A 26,848-nucleotide genomic window follows, 5' to 3' on the forward strand; every position below is an offset into this window, starting at 1 on the left:
GGGGGGGGGGGGGTTCTCCCTATATATATATATATAGTAGTATCAACCGGGTCCTAATTATCTGCAAGATCAAGAATTCGAACTATAAATATCACCTTTATGAATCGAATTGTTTTAAAATTTAAATAAAATTAATAAAACAAATTGTTTACTTGTAAATTATTAATTTCTAATTACCGATATTTTTTTTTTGTTTAACTGTTTTCTTTTTTAGTCTGTTTCACTGTTTTTTAATTTTTTTTTAATTCTGTTCGCTGTGACATTTGAAACCAGAATTTTTCCATCGGTCAGCTATCGGTACGTAAATTTCCTCTGCGACGGGATGAGTAAGGTTTGATTTGGTAGAAGTTTTCACCATGGAAATGTTAAAGCTCGCTTGAAATATAAATTTATTTTTTTTAGAGTTCAAACAAAAAAAGTTGTAAATTTTAGCAAAAATATTAAGCAAAAATTTGTGATCTTAAAAGGGACTGTGTCCCTTTATTTATAAAATGTAGGGGGCTTAAGCCCTCTCTTCCCCCCCCCTCCTGGTTCCACGGTCCCTGATAGAAGGTGGCAGATATGATGAAAAATTCTATTAGAAATGGCTCAAATTCTCAGAATTAAGCATCTAAGTTTAAAAAACTTTTAAAAATGCATTTGCAGTATTTATATTGCAATATTTTCACACTCGTCTTAAAATTTTACAATTTCATTAACGCACTAAATGTCTTCCTTCAGTTTTTTGGCCTGCTTTCAAAGAAGTTTATTCATTACAACCTTAGAGTTCTCAAAATTTTTCACAAGATTTAAATTTTGAGCAGTTAAATTTAATGAAAAAAACTCCTGTCTGCTCAGAATTGACTGACCGTATCATGCAATTTAACACGGCAATTTATTTATTTATTTATTTTTTTAAATGTCAAAAAGCACCTACTTCATCGAGGAGAAAATTGGCCAAAGGAGTGCCTAGCGTGCCAGAAAAGATTTTAATGATTTTGATTTTAATTTTTTAATTTTTTCAGAATATTAACTTAAAATTTTTAAGTGATAAGTAGTTGTAAGTCGTATAAGTGAAAAAAGTTTGAATTAACGTTCTTAAGGGATAAGGAACATTTTCACATTTCAAATTGCTTTTTTTTCAACCTCAAAAACAACGTTTTTCCAACCCACAAAGTCTATAGCTTCAAAAATTCTCAACTGATTTGATTAAATATTTAACAGTATTACTGTTACTGGAGAAGTTTTCGTTGTACATTGGATTTTTAATGTTGTTATTGCTTTTGTTAATAAAAAGATGGGGACATTTTGACGTATCATTAAAAAACAGAGTTTAATAGTTAATTAATAGAATTTTAATAAAATAAAAAAATTCTAAGAGCAACGAAAGCTACAAATATTTAGTTAAATCAGGGAAACAAATTGAAAAATTTATTGTTTGTGCTCTAGGAAAAACATTACATTAAGGGAATATTATTTAAATTTTAATAGTTTATTTGCTCCGTATGTGAGTCAACGCAAAATGCATGATATCTTTTTCATTTAAGTAAGTATAAACGTATGATTTTAGGAGGTTTTTGAACTTTCATATTGTCGATTAATGTAAAAATCAATAAAGTAGTATCATGTAGAAATTAATAAAGTAATATTTAAGTATGTAGATTAAGAGTTCTCTATCTCCTCTCCATGAAATGAATTCTGGTGCATATTTCCACAAAATACCCTTTGATTTGCAATCGCATGTTCAAAATGCATTATATTGCAAATTACTTTAAAACACTATTCTTGAATTATTATTTTTCAATATCAAATCATTTTTTGTGTTTATTGGGTAAAACAAAATATTTGAAGTTACCGCAGACTATATAATCCAGTGGTAATGATACAAATCAAAAATTTCTTATATATATATATATATATATATATATGTGTGTGTGTGTGTGTATGTTTGTGCTTTTTTTTCAATAACTTACTTATAGTTGCGTGAAAAGATTTTTTTCATTCATTCTAATTTATAAAAATAATGATATTTTACCACCAGGCAAAAATTACTTTCTAAGACTTCGGAATTTCCGTCATAAATTCGGGATACTCGTATGTTAAATCTCAGGAAAGATATTTAAAAATTTAAATTTCATTGAATTTCACATATTAAATTATTTGGTAAAATAAAAGTTTACTCCTTATCTATATGAACCTTTCCGCATTGAGAGCTACGACATCTTAGTTTAACTTATAAATGTCACGAAAATGCTTGTGTTAGGTGCCCCGTACTTTTTCTTCATTTAGCCTAAGTATAAATATATTATAACTTAATTTTAAATCTTCTACGAGCATCTCTAATTGCGTATTCCAAACGCTTATATTTTTGTTACTGCATTATACGTTAAATATAATGCTTGAGACAAACTTATTAAATATTAACATCAAATATTTATCTCATATACCAGTTAAAAGCACTACAGTTTATTCCGTGTTAAGAGCTACCAAGCCATTAATTGTTAATCTTATATGTTTCATCAAGAAGTAAGCCAAGTGCGCAGCTGCGAAAGAGCATAAATTTGTTAAATAAAATGTAGTTTAAAAAGGCGGTGGTATCTTTTATACAATAAATCTATATGTTTTAGCTTACACTCGAGTCCCATGACTGAAAATGTTATCAGGATGGTGGTTTGTTTCGATGTTAACTTCCCATCTTTTGGTGCAGGCTTAAACCCCATTATGGGCCTTAACTTTTCACCTCTGAAGTAATAATTCTGTCAGGTTGCAAACGATGAAGTAGGCACTTCATTTTCGAAATTTAGGAAAGGAGAAAAAAAAATGTTCCAAGTAAATGTTGTGAAAGTCTTATCTTAAGAAGATTTAATATTTTTCTTTTTAAAAAAATATCGATTTCCAACTTTAGTTCGATAGAATAGGTACTAGCAGATAAAAATTCGGAATACAAATGGAATCAGATTTTTAAGGAATACAATAATTTCAACACAAATCGCAAAACAAATTGATTATTAAAATAAATAGTTATTATAACTTTTAAAAATGCTATACTTCGTTATTAAAACAATAGAAAACCAAAAAAGTGTTACCAAAAAATTTTTTTTTCAAAATTTTATTAAAAATACTTAAATTTAGGTTTTATTCCTCAGTATTTTTGAAAAGTGTAAACAGTTGTACTAAGATATTTTTTACATTTTATTACAATTTTATAAGTTTCAAGAAAAATTTGTTTTGATTCATTCTATATCTGGGCTCAGTGCGTTTTTTATTGTGTAAAACACAATGGTGTGTTCTTATAATGTTCCTAACAACTCTCATCGTGAATCTTAACCCTAATTTTTGTGCGTACTTTCTTTTAAAATTAGCGTTTATGGTACGGATTTACTGATATACGTTTATTAGTTATTTTTTTATTCTAATTATGCTTCTAATTTAATAGCTAATATTTCAGTGTATGGCAACCATTTTTATCAAAATATCCTTCTTTGTTTTGAAGTAAAATTTCAGCGATTATATATTAACTTAAAGTTAATATTGTAGAGTATAGTAAAAAAATAAATTTTTATTTGTAATTACTTTTTGTTCAGATAAAATTTTTCTTTAAAATTAAACCGAACATTTATTTTCGAAACAAGACTGAATTTTTAGAGTGATTAAAATACACCTTTAAATATTTGTCATTAATATACTTTTATTCATGAAATTTTTTCAACTCTAGTACTTAGTTGATCTGAAATTACGAATATAAACGCATCATACATTTTTTTCTAGCACTTTTTGTAATCGTTTTTCATTGTAAAAATACTTAAATTTTCCAAAGTAAAAAAATTTATATCAAATTTTTTATTTGAAAGGTTTATTGAATATATTCTAATATAAATGCATTGTACATGTCTTGTTCCATAGTTGCTTTTCATATAGAAAAGGGAGCGTCAGCAATCGATAAAAGTATAATAATTGTATATAATTAATCATCAATAAAAAGAAGCATATAATCGTCAATAAGAAATTATCAAAATATGACAAATATATAAAAACGTTATCAAAATATGATAAATATTCATCTATAAAAAGCAATCTTCAATAGTTATTGAATCATCTATAAAAACTATTTACAAGATCACCCTTGATGTAAATTTTTAGAAACCTTATAAAAAATGAAAGAAAAAAAAAGAGCATGCACATTGAAAATCGAAAGTTCAAGCTAGGAAAAATCAAAAACGTTATTAAAATATGACAAATTGCAACCAGGGAAGGCGAATGTAAGCAATCTTAATGGGAGTTTGGAACTTGATAGTGTTTTTAATAATCGTATTTCAACTCCCCTCTGTTTCCTCCCAAAATTAAACCTGTCTTACTGTTATTAAATTCAGTTTTTTTATTGTAGTTAATCAGACTTTTAGGGCGCTTTTGTTTTGTCCTCACTTAAATATTAGTTTGGGATCCACAGCAAAAATACTTTTTGTTCTAAAAGGAAAAAAAATTCTAAAAATACTGATTAATGACTGTCTTTACTGAACACCTTGTATAGAAAGGAAGTGGAAAGGTAGAGGTAGGAGAGTAGGGGCTAATGTGCAAATGGCGCTAATGTAAAAAACTGGAATATATCTGTTATTTATCATCCAAAATCTTCTCAATAAATTTTGTCAGATTAGCAAAATTTACTTTTATATGCAGTTGCATGACAACATAATTGTTTAATAGCAAAATAAAAAAAATTTCTATCAATGCCCTTGTATTTCAGTTGATGTTTAATATTCTTTTGTAAAATTGTCTTCTAAAAGGTGAATTTCCTAAATGAATTAAATGAAATTTTTAATTGAATAATATTATTAAGATTTAATAAACTAAATAATTTTTTTCTACTAAAAAATATTAAAAATAAACTTTGAATATAACTAACTTGTGTTTGAAACATTTTTTATTGCATAATAGAAATAAAGTTCAACTGTTCATTTTAAATTAATAATCATTGAACTTTAACATTAAATAAAATTAACAATTAATAAATTTACTGAAGACCATTTTTCTAATTCCATTTTGATTTTACATATTTTTTAAACCAAAGATTAAATAATTAACTTAATGGTCTTTCTGCAACGCCTTGTCACGGGGTTTGTCGGTGCAAAAAATATTTTTTTTAAAAGAATGGTTATTAAAAAATTATAAATCAAAATTAGCTTAAATATCTTTCAAAATTAAACAAAAAAATTTTACATATGTTCAAAATGTTTATGTGTTCAAAAAATGTTTTTTGGCTAATTCATTAAATTATACATTAAGTTTTCCTCTTCCCTGAATCGAAAAAATTCAATAATGAATTCCTCTATATCTGCGTCTCTCGCACCAGGCTTCAAAAGGCCCCCAACCCCCATTCTTTTCTATCTTTTCGATAATGTAGGCCTTAACATAATTTCCAAACTCATATTCAAAATCAGCAATTAATCCCGGACAATATATTGAAAGAATAACTCCTACTTCAGATATATAAACAAAAAATTCCGCAAGGTTTTTCCAAGCGAATCCATTTTTAAAGTTGAATTTGCCAACTTCTTCTATAATCTCATTAACTTTTAATTCATTACTTTTGCCATTGTCTTCTAAAGCAATAGCTCTTGCCTGCACTAAGCAATTTACTAAACGCTTCTCTATACGTTTGGTAAAGCGTGTATTGTACACTATACCCAAGATGGCATCTCTTGATAATAAAATAGTAAAGGGAGTGTTGTCACATTTGATGGGGATTTCTGTTTTCCATCTGTATTGATACAGGAATGAGTTTGTAATTAATAATTCGTGAATCATTGCTCGAATATCACACATGTCACAAAAACAGGAGTTTGATGGAGTATTCTGTATGGTGTATATCGTCCTATTAAGAAAAATAAATCATTTTTAGCCACTTTTTAATGTATGTTTTAAAAAGCTTGAGGTATCAGATATAAGGTTCAAATTTGTAAAAAAAAGGAAAAAAAAAAAGGCCCTTCCCTCAAACAGGAAGAATAATAACAAAAAATAACAAAAAAAGAAGCGTTTGCATAATTTTGCTGTTTAATATCATAGGAATTAATTTTAAGATCGTATTTAAGTTAAAATTTTAAAGATCTGAAAAATTTTAGATTTTTTTAAAATCATAATTATTTTGGAGGGGGGATCTTAATTATTGACATTTTCGCAGATTATAGTTTAATTTATTATATTTAGAGGTAAATAAAATTCCTTAAAAATTGTTTTTGTGTTTGCGTAAAACCTAACATCTTGGAAACAAGAAAAAAAAAATAGTATACTAGACTTTTGATGTGTTTAATATAATTAGTAATTTTACTATAGTTCGAGGGAACTATAATTTAATTATTTAGAGACTAAATTGCATTGATGATTTGTTAAGCTAAGTTGGTCAGAAAGCTGCTTAAATTTTTTAGTCAGATTTCATGGGTGATTAGATTAGTGAGTGTTAAAAAACATGGTTGATCTGACAGAATGAGAGAGCCAAACCGCATTAAATACCAATAAAATTTGTCAGATCAAGTGTTGATAACGAAATATGGGACTCCTGTTCCAGAACAGAAGTATGTTCTGGTACAGGGCTGTTCTGGGTAACAAACAGGTAATGAAAATCTGACCTGCGTAATATGCAGATACCCGATAGCGCGGAATATGCGGATACCCGATACATTCCTACTCTAAAAGAAAAGAACTGTAAAAATTACAGTACTCTATGGTAATACTCTATGGTAATGGCATTTCTCGTGAACAAAAAATCATAATTCTGGTTAATAAAACCAAAATATACGGTATTTAAACCATTCATTTGGTAATTTCTCCGTTCATTCGGTAACGGTTTATCGGAAATTCTGGTTTTCAAATTTATAGTTCTTACAACCACACATTTTCTAAAAATACAAAACTGAAAAATAAATTTAACCGAATAAGTGGCTTTTATGCCCTGCTTCAAAGTATCATAATAAAATTAACAAATTTTACCACATTTATTAAATTTTATCACATATTATAAAGTCATATATTATTAATTTTACTAAAATCATTACTAAAGTTCTTCGGTAAAAATGACCGAGCGTTTTGGTGTTCAAATAGAGCTAGGAAAACGGTAAATTTTATCACATTCTGGTAGTTATAATCATACTTTCTTTCTGAGCAGCGATGGCTCAGGGGATAGAGCGTTCTCCTTCCAATGAGGCTAACCGGGTTCGAATCCCAGTAGAAACGAATTCCGCATCCGGCTTGCACCGACCTCAGTGCTGACGTGAAATATCCTCAGTGGTCGACGGATCATGAGTTAGAGTCCCCTTGCCGTCAGGCTAACCGTAGGAGGTTCTCGTGATCTTCCTCTCCATGTAAAGCAAATGCGGGTTAGCTCCATCAAAAAGTCTTCCACGAAGGTAGATTTCTCCCAATACTCGATCCAGGAGTTCCCTTGTCTTCTGGATTGGGCTCAAAATTACAAGTCTACGGAGTTGAATATTAGCAGTCGTAAACCCATAAAATTGTGCCTGCTGTTCAACGACGGTTATAAAATATAAAATAAAATAAAATATACTTTCTTTCTTAGTATAGCTTTGATGTTATCATTCTCGCCTTCTTCTCTTATGGTTCGTTAGTTCTCAATAGTGGTACTGTTTATACCTCTTTTGAATACTAACTTCTAGTACTCTCTAAAAAATCTAATTACGGTAAAATATCCCGTAAAATACATCTCTATTGTAAAATTTAACGGAACAAAAGGAATCTGATATACCGTAAAAATTTACAGTAATATTTATTGTAAAATTATTGAATCACCGAAGTTAAATAATTTTTACTGATAAATACACAGTATAAAATGTTACGATAAAAATGGATTTTACAGTAAAATTAACTTTATGGATTGTTGCATCCAGGGTGCCGGTACTTCTAATCGTAATTTAATCTGGAATCTGTTACAGTATAAAACTAGATTAGTTGATAAATAGTAGGAAATCGAGGAGAATTAAAATTTAAAGTAAAAGTGAATAGGAAAATATTTAATCAAGTTCAGTTTAAATATTAATGCTTCTTAGTTAGTCTTTTTGTTATTAGGTTATGTCGAGATTTGTGTAACATATCTATTTAAATAAATTCCTGTGAAAGATGTTGGCTGAGGCATAGCAATTGAATAGTTAAAAAACGGAAGTATGTATATCATACTAATGTATAAAGGCAATTTTTTATACTGTTATTAATTCAATTTTGAAAGATTTTTTTTTTGAAACATTTCTTTCTAGCCACATTAATATATCCTTAACAAAAATACAAAAAAAAGGTATTTGTGTTAGTTACATAAGTTGTCGCAGAGCGTAAAGAAAAGAAAAATAACTTTTTTTTCTAATGATCGGATTTGCACAAACTTGATCGGATTTGCAAAGGGGTGACCTCATATATGCTCATTTATAACTGCAGAAAGTATCTAAGTTACAATATTATACACATAATAGACTCTGAATAAGCATACTTTTTTTCGACGATCAGGGAAATATGGTCCCAACAGTTAAGTGAGGAGAGCGGTCGAAAGTTTAGCTTTTATGATTTCTCTTTTTTGCGTATTTCACCACATCTCGAAAAGATTTTAAGCAAATCGAAAGATTTTTGAACAAACAAGCAAATATAATTTGTATATCCAAATATAATTCCGTATTAAAAATAATTTTTAATTATTGCTAATTATTTTTTATTACTTAACTTGATAAACAAAAATGTATAAAATGAGAAGTATATAAATTTCAATAACATCTTAAATTACGTGACTTTACAACACGAAATACAAAATTTATTTTCAAAAAAAATCGATGGAATAGATAAACTATTAAGTTTAAAATCAAAAAAATTCGAATTTTAAAAATCCGAATTTTTAAACTTCATATTATAGATTTTATTCAAATTTTATTTGTTCAATTTTCGCAAGAGTTTAGCTGTTCAATAGAAGGCAATGTTTAATTGAAAAATTAAGCGCATAAAATTATTTGAACCAAACACATTTACTGTAAAATTCATTCATTTTTGACTAAATAGTTAGAAATAATGCATCAACTTTCTTATTAATTAGGATTTGTTTCTTTTAATCATCCCACTTTTCATTTGCTACTGAGCAAATTTTTTTTCCTACTCGGTAAAACTATAAAAAAATGAACTTCCTTTGCGATATCGCATGCCACTAGAAGAAAAGATAGTGTTGATTAACGATTCAAGTGCCTTCTGAGTTAGTTGATGTGAGAATGTTGCAAAGAAAGCACCTTCATTCCATTTTTTACATTTCAGCAATTCTTTCCTTTTCCAGATAATAAGTTAACTTTCTTAAGACAAAATGCGAATCTCAAGTAAGTTGTTCTAGAATAATAACAATAATATATATATCCGAAGAAAATATAAATCAAAATAAATTATTACATGATTAGTAGGATTAATCCAAAAAGCAACAATAATTAGTGAGTAATCCAAATAGCATCAGAAACTTCACAAAAGGAAAATATCCACAAAAGAAAATATTCTCAGCTTAAAAATGGAATTTAAATTCACATTTTTATGCTTTTTTTGTGTGGATATTTTTCTTTTGTAAAGTTATAGATGCTGTTTGGATTAATCACTATTTCCTGTTATTGCTACTTTTTGGATTTTTCCTGATATAATGGTTTTATCGGATTCATGTGAGGTAATGATTATTTTAATTTATATTTTTTTCAAATATTCTTAGCAGTCAAGCGCTGCTGTAACTTGGAATCATTTATGTTTTATTTTCCTTTTCTCTTCATTTTTCACACTTGTTTCACTATGTATTTTAAATTGTTAAATGTATATATATATATTATTTTTAATATTTTATCGAAATTTGAAATGTGTGCTTTTTTCCTCTAAAACTTTCATTATATTCCCTAACCATCAAAAATAAAGACTAAAAATTTCATAATTTTTAATCTTCATCTTTACTTTCTTATCTTTAAGAAAATTTTGAATAGGTCTTTGAAGCTTTATTTTTAAAGAAATTATTGCCTTATTTTGAGACTTTTAAGTTTTGCAGCATCTGGTTACGCGTTTTATAAATTTTACAAAAACATAAGATATTTCAATCGAAAAATATTTGAATTTATTATTATTTTATTGTATCTAATCTCCAATCTGGTCTGATAATTTAGATCAGATTTTAAATCCATTGACAAATTAAATTTTCTCCCAGAAGAGACCAAAAATTGTGTTCAACAGAAGTCTAGTGTTTTTGACATTTTGGGTAGATTTTAATAGAGGCTGTCCTCCCTAGTACCATGATGAGAAGAGGGGGGTAGGCAATTTCTTATTATTTTGATATTTAAATTTGAAACTGCAAACTATTTATAACATGCAGATATAGGTTTATTAATATGAACCATTTGAAAAAAAAATACATTTCAAATTTTATATTTTAATTATTAAGCTTTTGAAACTTATTTTGTTGGAAAAAGTGATCATAGAAAAAAAGTGACTAAAATCAGCTTAAAATTTTTGCATTGTTTTTATAAACTATTAGTATTATTATTTTTGATATAAAAAACGAAAGCTGTACTTATAAATTATTTAGCCTCCCGGCTAATATTATTAACACATTAGCACATTCAGATAAAAAGTATGGTCAAAATTACCAAAATATGGTAAAATTTACCGAATTTCTAGTTGTATAAGAACACCAAAGAGCTCAGTAATTTTTACTAAAGCGCTTTGGCAATGATTTTGGTAAAATTCACAATAAAGTACGATTTTGTAATCTTAAAATTTGACAAATGTATTAAACTTAGGTAATTTTATCTTAATATCTGAGAGCATGGTATAAAATTACTTAATCGGTTAAATTTACTTTTCAGTTTAATATTTTTTACTAAATGTGTGGTAGTAAGAACTATAAATTTTAAAACCAGAATTTCCGGTAAACTATTATCATATGAACGAAAATATCAAATTAATTGTTTAAATACCGTATATTTTAGTTTTTATTACCAGAATTATATATTTTTTTTATTAGAATTGCCATTACCATTCAATGCTGTAATTTTACCGAAATTTTGTTTCCAGCTTGCATGTTTCTTTTCTTCTATAATTTCTGATTTTAACAAAACTTTTCTTAAAAACTTTATTGCGTGTTAATTTGCATTTAATATACTAATTTTTTTTAAACATCTGTTTATTTTTTCTACTTATTCTATTCTATTAAAATATAATGAAGCCTAAAATAAAAATTATATTTAATATCTAACAATATTCTTGTGACAAAATGATAGATTCAGCAGAATGACTCTTAATGTTAAGTCACAAGTCACATGATAAAATTTAGAATGCAAGCATGATGTTATAAAAAAATCCCATAAAAATTTGGAAGAAAAAAACGAATTTTTTCATATACTTACTGATATACTGTCCACAGATCTTTCATCTCTTGAAAAAAACCTATAACTAAGTCAACCATAATGTATCGAAAAAATCTATATATTGTTTCTATCAGAAGATAAATCATGTCCAAAATCCTATAACAATATAATTTGAAAGGGAAAAATTACACTTCCAGTTTTATTTTGAAACTTATATAATATATAAAAATGCATGTGAATTTTTGGAGTATAGGGCGAAAAAAATAATTTGTATTCAAAACTTTGACCTCAAAAACGTAAGTCTAGTGTGAGAGAAAATTTTGGAAAAGCCCTCTATTTCACAATTTTTTTAAAACAGTTTTGAAAAAGATTGACGAAATTTTTTATTTTTATTTTGTCTACAATGTTGAAATTTCGGAACCAAATTACTGTCAAAAGTAATGGTATGTTGGCTTGTAATTAGTTCTATGGTCACTTTTCCCAGAGCACATAAAATGTGAAAAAATAGTTGATACGAATGTATTTCGTTTTTAACTTCTAACTGGGATGCTCAGAAAATAGCATCATAATGTATAATTGTAGTTTTTTTAATCTGGGACAGACGCAAGTACAAAAAAAAAAAATAATAATAATAATTACATTTCTTCTACCACTTTTCAATTTTTTATGAGTTTCGTACAAGCCAGTCGGCAAATTTTAAGTTTTTTGATAACAGTCTAAAAGAAATATTTTAGAACGCATTCTGTTTGAATAGGTAAAAAAAATGGTTAACTACTTTTAAAATTAATTTGTTACGTTTTCAATAAAAAAATTATATTTTGTTCCACATGAAATTTAATCTAACATAAGGCTAAAATTATTGAAATATTAAACATATCTAGCCAGTCAAATTTATAAATAAAAGTCGAACTTCCATTTAACGAACATCCCTGTTACGAATTTCTCTATTTTGCGAATTTTTTCGAAAAACCAAGAACATTCTGGAAATTTCTTCATAAAATAACTTCCAAATGGCGAAGTGAATTTTCTGTTTAACGAACTTTTCTTTGAGATCCACTTTCTCTATTTCCGTAAAATTTCGGAACATTTTAAACTTGTTAACGCAATTTATGGGGGAAATGCCTTTGAATTGATTTTCGAAGCCACTTAACTTTCAGAGAAAGCAGTAAAATCCCTCTCCCTTTTTTTTTTCTTTTTTTTTGCATTTCAAATGAAAAACTCAGACAAAATTAACGGATTTTATCATCAGTAGCCATTGAACTTAAGAGCGCATGTGGCAATGCCTGTTTAACATTACTTTTATGATAAATATAGATATAATTTACATAAATTTAACTTCTTTTAGTTTAAAATGTATGTAGCATGATAGTGTAACACTTGATAATGTTTTGCTTAATTCTTGCTTTCCATGTAGATTTCTTTTATGGTTAAGATTTTTAAAATAAATAGTAGATACTACTTTGCAAGATAAAGGTGTATTAATTGCTATTTTAATTATGTCTACTGTTCATGAATTTAAGACCTGTTTTGTGTCGTTTAAGTATTTCAAAAGGTGACTTTCTATTCAGCGAATTTTCCATGTAGCGAACTTATTATCGGGATTTAGCGACTTCGTTAAATAGAGGTCCGACTGTATATTTATAGATATCTGAAGAAAATGTAAAGAAAAATAAATTATTATTTGATATAAAACCGATAAAAAATATTATAGCAGGATTGATCCAAAAAGCAGGTCTAACAAAAAATAGTGAATAATCCAAACAGCATCTAAAACTTCACAAAAGAAAAATATTCACGAAAGAAGTAGCGCAAAAATGGAAATTCAAATGGAGGTATTGAAGTGAAATTTCAATTTCCATTCTTGTGCTCTTTCTTTTATGAATATTTTTCTTTTGTGATATTTTAGAAGCTGTTTGGATTATTTACTATTTCTTGTTATTGCTGCTTTTAGGATTGTTCATGGTATAATGCTTTTATCAGATTCATGTCAGGTAATAATTTATTTTAAGTTATAGTTTCTTCAAATGCTCTTGTCTGTGCATTGAATAAGATTTTAGTTTTAAATAATTATCAGTTAATGCAGAAAAAAGAAATTTAGAAATTAAGAAGTTCTATGTGTTAACTTAAAAACAATTTTAGCTAATCAAATCCTTGATATTAATTTAAGACGTTGTGATAAAACATGAACTTAAACAACATGAAGAATGTAGTCTAAAAGTATGCTTACATGAATAAAAAGGAATACAGCAGTCGAAAACTGGGAACCATTATTCTTCCAACTAATATAAACTGTGAAATGTAAAATACGAATAAATTTTTGAGAACAGAAAATGAACAACATTTAAACTTATTTTAAATTAATATAAGTTATTTTAAATTTTAGACTATAACTAAAATCAAAAAATTAAAACTGAAAGGCAATTTTATAAAGTATATGAGTGTTTCCGGTTTCTTGGTAAATATTTGGGTGTAAAATTTCATCAATGTTTTGGACTATTTCGGTTACAGTAGTGGACTATTCGGTTACAGTATTTAACGAAAAATTCAGTTCAATTTATTCGGTTACACTATTTCAGTTTTTAACGAATGAGCTTTTTAACTATTTTTTTACTCTACCGAAAATAAATTTAAAATGATTTTTTAGGCTAATGCTAAAGTAATTACGTTAAATATGTTGTTCGATGAAGCAATTGAACTTCTTTTAATTCTGTAACGAATAAGTCTACTTTTAAATTAAGTATGAAATTTTGTATTGAAAATTAAGTATGAAATTTTTTTTTGACAAGAGAATTAAATAAATAAACATTAAAGAAATATAAATTAAATAAATTAAAATTGAGCAACTGCGTTCTTCAAAAAGTTTTTAGTGCTGTTTTGAAAATTATGCACGTTTTTCATGTTTTTTATCTTACGTATGAATTTTTTCAGTAACGAATTCAATATAAATTATCAAGAAATGAGTATATTTCATCATGTTGTTTGAAAAAGAATTTTTCACATCTCGGAAAATTAAATTTTATAAACAATTATAAATAAAAGAATTATTATTATTTTTTAATTTTAACAAATTTTTTTTTCATTTTAATTTTAATAAAAGGGCAACACGACATTGAAATCTATCTAAATAAAAAACTATATAATTACTACTTTATATTTTTGATTTCTAATCAACAAATCAAATTATTGTTATAATAGTTTGGAAGTACTAACTTCAGGTAATAAATATAGTATAAATTATTTTCTAAATGTAGATTTATTTCCTACTTTTAAGATCTTCATGTTACATTTGTATTGTTGGGGACAGTTTTTTTTACATCCTCATCCACTGTAAGAAATTCCGGATCAAATTATGGTAAAAAGTACCAGCCCTCAGGAAGGCGGTATTCTTTACAGTAAAATTCATTTATACTGGAAAATGTTACTGCACAAAAAATCTGATATACCGTACTTTTTACAGTAATAATTATCGTAAAATCAGTGAATGACTCTAATTAAATAAATATTACTGTAAAATTTACGGTATTATATATTTTACGATAAAAATGGATTTTACAGTAAAGGGATTTTACAGTAAAATGGATTTTAAGGATGATGACCCAAAGGCTGATTCGTTATACCGTGATTTGATACGGAGTTTTTTACAGTGTGATAATTTTTTATTTTCGTTGTGATTGGATTGAGTTCAACTTTTAAAGTTTCGATACATAAAATAAAAACTATAAAAAACATATAATTTTTAAAAAATTCTAATTTTGTTAGTAAAATGCTGCATTTAAAGATATACATTTAGCTATTTTTAACAAAGGTTGGATTGCTAACAAGTTAAAAATAATATGCAAAAAAACTTAATAAGGAATATTTAAATTCTTTATAGAGTTTTCAATTTTCATTTATTTAATTTTTATTTATTTCCTTTTCATTTATTTAATATTTACGAATTTAATTTTGTTTATTTGTTTCATTTATTTGATATTTATGATTTTAATTTTCATTTATTTCAGTTTCATTTATTTAATATTTACAAATTTAATTTCTGTTTATTTGTTTCATTAATTTAATATTTACGATTTTAATTTTTATTCATTTCAGTTTCATTTATCTAATATTTGCAAATTTAATTTTTATTTAATTTATTACTTATTTAATTTTGCTATTTAAAATTTTTATACCTACTTTCCCATTCCAACTTTCAAATTTAGAAGGTAGATTGCTTTATAGCTATTTAGAAAAGGAATTATTTTAAAGTTTAATTTATGTCACATAAATAAACTTCTATTGTCGCTTCATAGTTCCCCATATTGCCAGTCAATACCAATGTGAATTTTTGTTAGATTTTTTATAATAAATGTATTTTTGTAATTTTTTATTCCATTTATTTGCATTATATCCTGGTTCCAATTAAAAAAATAATTAGCTTTCAGGTAAATATTGGAGTTGAAAATGTTAATCTTTTATTATTTGTTTTTTAAAAAATATTAATTAACATTATGCTTGAACGTTAATTCTATAACAGTTATTCCCGTATTAAAAAAAGTGTGAATGATAAACGTATTTTTGTAAACTTTTATGCCATTTGTTTACACTACATCGTGTTTCCAAAACGAAAACTGTTTTGCTGTTAAAGAAACATTAGAATTGAAAATGTGAAATTTCAATTATTGATTTTATAAAACATTTAATCTTTAGATGCATGAAAGTCATATTTCATAACAATTATTCCAATACAGAAAAAAATGTATTTGATAAAAATTATTTAACTGAACTTTTATGTCATATTTAATTATTTTATATCATGTTTGCAATAAATAAAAATGCTTCCAATAACAAAATTGAAATTAAAAATTTTAAGTTTCAGTTATTGGCTTCATAAAATAATGATCAACTGATACTTGGATGTCTATTTTATAGCAGTTATTTCTTTAAGTAAAAAAGTGTAAAGGATAAATATATTCTTCGAAAACTTTTTCTATATTTTTTGGCTTATATTTAATTTCTAATTAAAAAAAATGTTGTCAGATTAACATTGGAATTGAAAGTATTTAGATTTCATTGAAATTATTTCATTTTATAAAATATAGATTGGTTTTATGACACATAGCTTCACTTTATGTATTCAAGTTAATTTTATAACAGTTATTTCCATATACATTCCACATGCAATTCAACTTTTAATTTAGTCTTCTTAAACATAATTCAAAATTCAGTATTTTTTTTAATGTTTATCAAGAAAAGGTGGCACACTCTAAATCTACCTTAAACAAAGTTATTCAACATTCTTCAAACTTTTGTAATAAAACCACCCCCACTAACTTTCCCTGCGTAAGAGAGTTCAGTTTTATGAATGTATAGTTACATAAACTTTTCAGTTCTTAAATGAATGCAAAATATTCAAGAACATTATTAAATAAAAGTATAAAATTACGTTGTATGAAAATTATTAAAGTTTCTATAGTTAAAGGAAAAAATAAAATAATTTCTTTTGAGAGAACAGTGGGGCTTCAAAATTATTTTGCATATTTCTGGTGATATAAATCTAATTTTACAGGCATAAAAAAGTTACTTAATGTGCCAAGTTTTAAAAGTATATAAAAAGAATTTATCAAAATATATTTTTAAATATGTCTACTTAGAAAAAAAGTGTTTTTTAAGCTATAATTTTTAAAATATAATTAATATTTTTTTAAAAGCATTTGGTCAAAAATAAGGTTTATAAGAAGTGCTATTTGAAATACTTTCAACATTATGTGTTTAGATGGATAAAAAGGAAGAAATTTTTTTTTTATAAAAGCGACACAAAATGCTCTTATAATTAAATAATTTGCATTACAAAAAAATGGTTATAAAATCATATTATGTAATATTTGTTCTAGTAGTTATTTGTGACAAAAAATTTTTAAATTTGAATTTTCTTTTTAAAAATTGTAATCTAACAATAGAGTTTAGTTATACAAATGTATTAATTAATATCTCACTTAACTTCCAATATCTCTTATGAAACTTGGCATGAGAAACATATCTTATATATATAGTTGGCACAAAAAATATTTCTTGCAATCTATGTACATATGCAAAATATGAGTACAGGTTGCAAACTGTGCAAAATATTAAAAAATTTAATTTTCAAATTTTAGAGCTTCATTGTTCCTCCAAATATCATTAAGTTAAAATAAGTTGTAAAAGAATTAATGCACAAAAGATAATCAAAAACATTACAAAAAAGAACCAGAAAAAAGTTACCTTATCTTCCAAATGAGCTCAGACAAATTTTCATAACTTTCTAGAAGAACATAAGTAAGAATTTGACTAAGTTTACAACTGTTAATTAGCTAAATAATACTTTTCTGATTGAGTTTACCACTGTTAATTAACCAAAAAAGGTATTGTTAATGAGCAGTATTGATTTGCTTTGCGAATAATTTATTTCCAGACTTAAGAATATTAAGGTATTCAGTGGTTTCTTATCTCTGTAATAATATCCTTACAGCGCTTTTTTTTCTTAGAACTAATTAAGGTACCTGATACAGGGCTGAGTAATATCAGTGATGGATTTGAATATATATATTTTGGTAAACTGTAGCAACACATCTTTCATTACATTACAAGACATATTTCATTGTAACAAGACACTTCCATTACTTTCGTGAACAGTTCATTTTTAACAAATTATGGCCCAGTACATTAAAATGGAGATTTAAAACTATAATACAAAACAATAACTGGAAAGGAAACTTTGTGAAGTGATTAAAAGTTGTCTGGTGCACATTTTACATGTACAGGAAGTCTTCTAAAATCCTACAAAGTACCAAAACAAGTGTAATTACATTTTCAATATTCAATCAAAGTACAGAATACTTTTTAAAAAAAAGCTATTTCAGACTATGAGATGATAAGGGACATCGAAGTCAAATCAGGTAAAAACAATTTGATTATTTAAAAGTCATTAGAAATTTTTAATGACTTCATACTTTGTTTAGCTTTAAACTATAAATAATATCTATAAAAATTGTAAAAATGTCTGAAGTGTATCAAAGGAGCTACAATAACTAAACATATCAAAGTAAAATTTGTTCTTAATTTTAACTTTGATATGAAACTGTTTATTACTGCAATACAATACTTCAGTGCACTAGACTGGAGTTTTGTAAAACTAATGAGCAAAAATTAAGAAAGGAAACTTTAGAAATTCTTGTGTCTAAGTGTATCAAAATGTTTTAAGTAATTAAAAAGAATTACAATAACTAAATATATCAAAGAAAAATGTGTTCTTAATTTTAACTTTAATGTGCAACAGTTCATTTCCACAATATAATACTTCAGTGTATAAGACTGGAATTAGGAAAAACTAAAGAGCAAGAACTAAGAAGGGAAACACTGGAAACTCATAAGAGTCTAAAGTAAAAAATTTTAGGTCATTCTGATCCAGGAAATGTGCAAAACTGCTGCTAAGTACCCAAGAAAATGGTTTTATATATTCTAAATTATATGCAATTAAGTTTCAGAATTGTCCAAATATGCTGTCTCACACAATGGGATATCAGTTATGGATATCTAAGTCAAAAGAAGTAAAAGAAATTAACATTTATAAGTCCTTTCAAAAATTTGCTCCTGTCCTGTTACTTTTTTGTTCAAATATAGGCATATAAATATTATCAAATTGAGGCATATTGAGCAAATATAGCAAGTAAATTAATTGACAATTGTGAGAATATCAAAGGAATTATAAAACTATATATGTCAGAGTAAAATTAACAGCAAAAATTAATTCCTTTTTGTGTTTTAATGACAGTTTCTTCATGTCGTTATTTAAAAAGTTGAGTACGCAGTTTTCTTGTATTGTGTGATATCGTCTTTAGATATAATTTTTGCTTTTAAAATATATTTTGTTTCCAAATATATTTTACTTCAGAAATATATTTTGCTTGAATGCATTTTATTTTATGAAAAATTTGTATCCATAAGACTATGATTACTAACAAGATGAAAAATAAAATTTATATAAAGTTACCGTTCACTGTTTATGCAAATATTAACCTACCTATAATATTTCTAAGCAAAAGTAAAAGTATTATATAAACAAATTAAGTTAAACGACTTACTTCGCTCCAAATATTCAGCTCGTTATTAAATAGAAATGATGCTGATTGTTTATGTTTAACTATTGCCACTAATAAAATTCAAATCAAATTAAAAATTTATACTTACCGATGCAGGTCTGCCAAGTAATATACCTTAACTTAAATCAAATAACTAAAATATGCATCCTTCCTTCTTTACATACAAGTATATCTGTTTTTTATGTATTTTTCTTACAAGACATATTTAGAAACTTTATTTTACTTACCGCATCAAGTAATTTAATGCAAATGATTGATAATATCTTCTTTGTAAACATGCGTTGATTTTAGTAAATATTCACCATTGATGGTTTCATTTCCAAAGAATGGCACATGCGCATTATTACTCTACTAACTAAAATTGCACAGTAATCAGCTCAGTTTACAAACATTTAGTTTACCGGAAAACATGTGATATTTACTATTAGCCAATCAACTGAATGAATTCTAGGTAGTAGGCGTAGTTCAGAATCATCATAAAATAAGGGTTACCTTATTATTTTTCTACATATTTTCTGAAAACACTTCAGTCTATTTCTGTAAATAAATGAATTTCTCCTCGATGTTGTTTTCAACCATTTAATGACAAAATCATATTTTTTTATTAATATTTTCGATTCTCTTATTTTTATAATAATGTAGTAAAATTACTAAAAAGATTGAATCTGGATAGATGTTGTTTTTTTTGTGAGAAAATGTGAGAAAGTGTCTTAAACATTCTGAGGCCTAATACAAAACATCACAGAACTTAAAAACTAATAAATAAATAAAAAAGAACTGTGTTCAATTTTAAGAAACAAGTATTCATGCAATTATATTAAAATATTTGTTGAATTCAGGTAAATTATTTAACAACTAATAAAGCAAGCCAAAGAATTTTTTGTCAAAAAAATTTTATTTTAAAGATTAACTAAAAATTAAAAAACTTTCATTGTTGACCAAACACTTGATATCTATTAACAATTATAAAGTTGATGCATATTTAGAACCTTCCATCAGGAGAAGTACTACGTTAATAAAATTGACTTTTAATGATTATTTAATAAAAATTTGCATTGAAAGAATTTATTAATTAAAAAAACTAATCATATAATTTAAACTATTTTGATTCTAGAAACCAAGTTGATAGTGCTGCATTAAAAAAAAATTCAAGTCTTTTATTCGAAAGTTAATGTAAATGTTCAGATAAATATGAGGAACTTTTCAAAAGCACCCTTCAAAAGCAAAATTTTTTTTAATGCCAAGTGTCGATTTAATAAATGACGTAGTACTATACAACACCAAAGCAAATTCTGTCTTTAAGTGTCAAATAATGATTAGTTATGTTTAACTATGCTTGGCGATTAGCCTCAAGGTAACTTTTAAAAACTCAATAAACTCATTTTTTGCAGGCTTGCACTGTCAACTATTTTCTAAGATAAACTCCAAGTTTTCTACTGACAAGAGAGGTAAGTTTGGATTCAAATTGTTGGCGACGAGAAATGCCATTTAATGTAAGTATCCAGAAAGTTTTAGGATTGTAGCAATGCAAAATCGATGAAATTTATCAGTGTAGATAAAAAGAAGAAATCAGAGCACACAATTTTTTTCCTGCTAACTTGAACGTTAACCTTATGTGTATAAAATTCTATTCCATTGGACATATAGTTTTGGAGTCAAGCAAAAATGATAAGCGACCTTTTTTTCCGCATTTTGGAATAATTTTTTACTAATTTAGTTCATTGAAATCAATTCAAAGATAATACTTGGACGCCTTTGAAATCCACCAAAAACATTATCAAAATTTTAAAATTGAATTTAATATTTTATTTCTTATTTAAAATAACATAAAATTAAACTTCTAACAATAAAACGTATTTAAAAATGTATAAGAAGCAATTTACATTAAAAAAGAACCAAACATATTAAATTTACAACATTTTATACGCATAATTTAAAAATCAGTCTAAATATAATGTACAATGCATAAAAGAAAAGAAAAAGAAAACACCATTTTGCAAAAAAAATTATACTTTAAAAATCCTACATGTAACGAAAACAACGTGCATGTGGTTTCAAAAAATTAAAACGGAATCAAATTCGGATGATTTTTTTTTTCGTCTTTATAAGCACAGCATGTTATGGATAATTAAAAAAATATGTTATAAAAATTATATTAAATAAGCGCTAATATTTAAAATTTTTGTATTTCAAATATGATTAAACGAAGGTTAAAATATGTAAAGCGTGCGAAAAAATTTAACTACTCGGAATAACTTTTGATCTAATGATTGGATCTTCACGTTCTAGAACTCCATCTTGATGGTTCGAGGGGGTGGCATCAAATATTCTAAATAATTAGTGCAGACAATATTTTAAGTTACGAAATCAGACACAAAAACGTACTCTCTCTGAATAAACATACCTTATTTTTAACGGATTCACATTTCTGACCCCCAAAGTATAGAGGGTAGCCGCAATCTCTGAAATATGGTCCCAATAGTTTGGTCAAGAGAGCGCTCCAAAGTTTTGACCTCTTAATGTTAATTTTACTTTTTGCGTATTTCGTGTGTATTTCGCCATTTCTCGAGAACTTTTAAAACGAATTAAAAAAAATTTTGCACACAATTATGAAATTCGTTTATCCAAAGATAATTCAAAAAATAACTTTTAGTAAATATTTATAAATTTCTATTATTTTATTTAATAATGGCCGGAAAAATTTTCAATTGAAAATTTATAAATTAAAATTTTGCAAGTTATAAAATTGTTTTTAATCATTTTAAACAATATAATTTTACATGGCAAATGCAAAATTTGAACAAATTCAGTCAAATAGTTCCTGAGAAATCAAAATTTAAATTTCTGACTATTTTGAAATTCAATTCCTCAGGAACTATTAGATCGTTTTGCTCACATTTTGGCATTTTTCCATGTGAAATTATATTCTTTAAAATGATGTAAAAAATTATGTACCTCACAATCCAAAATTTTTTCGATTAATATCAAAGTAAATAATAAAAAATGATAAATATTTACTGAAAGTTATTTTTTGCATGGAATTATCTTTGGAAAAAAGAATTTCATGATTGTGAGCAAAAAGTTTTCATTTCGCATAAAAAGTTCTCGAGATATAGCGAAATACACAAGAAATAAAATTACATTAAGGAATCCACATTTCGGAGAGCTCTCTTGACCAAACTATTAGGACCATTTTTCCCAGATTGAGGCTACACCCTAAATTCGACCCTCTCAAAAATCCGAATCCGTCAAAATTAAGGTATGTTTATTCAGAGAAAGTACGTTTATGTGTCTGATTTCGTAACTTAAAAAATAGTCTGCACTTATTAATTAGCATATTTGAGGTCACCTCCTTAAACCGTTAGGATTGAGTCCTACAACGTGAGGATCCGATCATTAGAATCATAAGTTAAAGAGGGTGGTCCGTTTTTTATTTGTTTATTTATTTATTATTTTTTGTGCACTGTACAATGAAGGATGAATCATTTTTCACGGAATAATTGGGTTTATCAATGCGATCAATAGGATGATAATGAACACGGACATCCAAATAAGGAAATTACTTTTTTCTAATGTATTATCTGTAACAGGCTCTTGAAAGATAGCTCTTTGATGTATTTTTCGAAAAGCTATTTCAAAAGCTAACTTATGCTATCTTTTCAAGTTACTGGCATGTTATACATTACATAGGGGAAGTTTTTATACTTTTATTCTCATAACTTAAAAAACTCTTTAAATATTTGGTGGTACAAAAAAGCTCAGGAAGCATATGATCTCATTAAAAAGGTAATATCATTATCAAATTAGTTTATTAACCTTTTAAATAAAATGGAATTTATATTGTTTTTATTTATTTTTCGTCATCAAGTCGTTTAAGGGGTAACAACTCAGTAAAAGCCTAAGAAAACGAGGGATTTTTTTTAACGAATTTTGAAATGATTGAGACATACTTAACTTAATAAATTTTTTAGCTAGTGGTACAGTACGCAAATAAATAAATAAAATTAAAATAAAATAAAAAATAAAGCGGGCCACCCTGAATAACTTATGATCAAATGATCGGATCATCACGTTCTAGGACTCAATCTTAATGGTTGTAACTTCAGATATGCTATTTATTTAGTACAGACGATATTTTAAGTTACGAAATCAGTTACACAAACGTACTTTCTCTGAATAAACATACCTTTTTTTCGACGGATTCAGATTAATGACCTCAAAATTATAGGGGGTAGCTGCAATCTGGGAAATATAGTCCCCTAGTTAGCCAGGAGAGTGGTTCAAAGTTTTGAAACCTTAATATTAATTTTACTTTTTTCGTATTTCTCCATATCTCGAGAATTATTTTAGCGGAAGAGAAAATTTTGCGCACAATTACAAAATTCTGTTATCCTAAGATAATTCCATGCAACATTTTAGTGAATATTTTTTTTAAAATTATTTTTAATAATTTTATTTAATAATAGTCAAACAAATTTTAAACTGCAAGACATAAAATTTTTTGCATCCTTTTTAAGTATCTATTTTTATACAGCGAAATAAAAAATTGGAGCAAAATTTGTTGAATTGTTCCTGAGAAATCGAATTTTAAGAAAATCGTATATTTGAAACTCTATTTCTCAGGAACTATTCAACCAATTTCGCTTAAATTTCATATTTTGCCATGCAAAATTGGAAGCTATAAAATTATGCAAGAAATTGTATACTTTACAATTCAAAATTCTTCGACTATTGTTAAATAATATAATAAAAATTAACAAATATTTACTGAAATTAATTTTTGCATGGAATTATCTTTGGATAAAAGAATTTTATAATTACGCATGAAAATTTTCAATTCACTTAAAAAGTTCTCAAGTTATGGTGAAATAAGCTAAAAATAAAATAACATTAGGGGGTCCAAACTTTGGATCGCTCTCCTGATCAAACAATTAGGATTGCGGCTACTCCTTATATTTTGGGGGTCAGAAATCCAAATCAGTTGAATATAAGGTATGTTTATTCAGAGAAAATACCTTTTTATGTCTGATTTCGTAACTTAAAATATTGTATGCACTAAATATTTAGCATATTTGAAGTCACCCCCTCGAAACATTAAGATGGAGTACTAGAACGTGAAGATCAAAAGTTATTCCGGGTAGTTCTTTTTTTTTGCGCATTTTACTTATTTTAATCTTCGTTTCATCATATTTGAAATATAAAAAATTAAAATATTAGCCCTTATTTAATACTATTTTTATAACTGATTTTTTAAATTATCCATAACTAGCTATGCTATGAGGTGAAAAAAAAAATCCTCCGAATTTGATTCCGTTTTTCAAAATTTGAAATAAATCGGTTGAAAATTGTCTAGTTGGAGATTCTTCAAGGAAGAGAAACGTAGTTTCGAGTAAATTGGATTTAAAGTTTTGTAATCAATAGTCAACATAAATGTATAAAATTTTACTACTATTCTTTGATCTATTTATTTTAGTAGAGTATTTTCGATTTAAATGGTGCAGCATTAGTATGCGTAAATAGGATATTGTGACAATATTTTTGTTATTCTATTTTTTTTATGATTTTTAAAATTAATTTGGATTTAAAATATATCCGCTCTATACATTTAATTTGAGCCGCGATGGCTCAGGGGATAGAGCGTTCGCGCCTTCCAATGAGGTGAACCGGGGTTCGATCCCGGCGATGACTGGTAGATACGATTTCCTCATCCTGTTTGCACCGACCACAGTGGTAGACAGATATCCTCAGTGGTAGACAGATCATGGGGTAGAGTCCTCATGCCGTCAGGCTAACCGTGGGAGGTTCTCGTGGTCTTTCTCTCCATGTAACGCAAATGCGGGTCAGTTCCATCATTAAGTCCTCCCTGAAGGCAAATTTCTCATAATACTTGATCCAAGAGTTCCCTTGTCTTCTGGATTGGGTTCAAAATTACAAGGCTACGGAGTTGAACATTAGTAGTCGTAAACCCAAAAATTGGGTCGGCTGTTCAACAACGGTTATATATGCCTGTAATATCAAACTTCAAGTTGATTTTCTTTGTTGATGTGTAGCTTAAAAAAAGTGATATGGTGACATAATCATATTTAACCCTTAACAAATCTATATGTATATTAGTTTTCCGAATTGCAAACTTTTAATGGTAGTTGGAAAAACTTGGAATGAACCTGTAATATTTGTTATTTTTTAAACAAAATGAAGATTTATTTTTTTACAAGCCATTAACGCGAATCACATTTTACACATTCATGAAGCAAAGTAACTGCGCTTATAATTTAAAACAACTTTTAGACCCCAAATGTATGTAATATTTTTCATTGCTCAAAACATTAAAATTTATTCTGATAATTGATAATGTATGAATATTCGCATAAAACGTATGAAGAACAAAAGTAATAGAAACGCTATTTATGTTTAGAAATTCATGGAGTTAAATTAAATTTCGCATGATTTTGGCGTTATTTCCATTTGTTTGGATATGATTGAAGAAGGCATTGACCAGTGTAATTGCTGACCATGATTTTTGCTGCGATTTGAATTCTAAAAAAATACTCTTTTCTGGCCCGTATTTTGTCATTTCATCTTAGTAAAAAAAATCGCTCGATTTCCTCCTGCTTTGGAACAAGCCTTGATTAGATAATTTAAAATTTGTAAAAATTCAAAATCACTCAAAACTCAAATATTGCTTTCCAGTTTAAAATCCTATGTAGAGCATTATTGCCACTCAGGCAAATAGCGTGATATCCCTATATTTTGTGGGTCACTTAGATTACGAGAAAATTAATGGAAAATGTTAAATTAATAAATTTGATTTACTGAAAAATATAATACAGCAGTGCATTTTTGAAAGAAAAAAAGAACAGTGAGTAATCAATTCTTATTATCCAATCAATTCAGTAATAATCCAAGATCATGAACATTGTCTTTCACTGAATGTTGAATTATATCTAAGTATTTAATTTCCAAATTTTTTATATAATATTTTTTTACTGATTAGATAACATTATTTTAGTTATAATTAAAGAATATGTAAAGAGAATATGAGGGCAATTTGAGAAATTTTTCACAATAAGGAATTAATATAAAATTGGTTTAATGTTGAAAAGTGAGCGTCAGTTTGTTTGAAAACGCACATATCAAAATTTTTTTATAGAAAATTCGAAAGACTATTTAGTCCAAAACACGCTTAAGGTAAGAGTATCGCTAAAATAAGGACGGATATTTTGCTAATTTCATAAAAAGGCTCAGCAATGTGAATTCATTTGAAATAGGTTTCATAACTAAAAGTAAGTGTCCAAAAAAAAAAAAANAAAAAAAAAAAAAAAAAAAAAAAAAAAAAAAAAAAAAAAAAAAAAAAACTTCTTTACTCCAAAACATGCCAAATTCAGAGTAGATATA

The 26,848-nt window shown here is 26.6% G+C and overlaps 1 protein-coding gene across 1 annotated transcript in view; it reads left to right on the top strand.

Annotated features, from left to right (window-relative positions):
* Nucleotides 1–26,848, top strand: part of LOC107448569 (tetratricopeptide repeat protein 21B) — a 96,466-nt gene that overhangs the window by 7,569 nt on the left and 62,049 nt on the right. The window contains exon 2 of the mRNA XM_071187857.1: nucleotides 20,845–20,901. The gene's annotated coding sequence lies outside the window, so the exon portion shown is untranslated. The remainder of the gene's footprint in view (nucleotides 1–20,844; nucleotides 20,902–26,848) is intronic.

The sequence above is a fragment of the Parasteatoda tepidariorum genome, chromosome X1 (assembly GCF_043381705.1).
Source record: "Parasteatoda tepidariorum isolate YZ-2023 chromosome X1, CAS_Ptep_4.0, whole genome shotgun sequence".
In the NCBI taxonomy this organism is placed as follows: domain Eukaryota; kingdom Metazoa; phylum Arthropoda; class Arachnida; order Araneae; family Theridiidae; genus Parasteatoda; species Parasteatoda tepidariorum.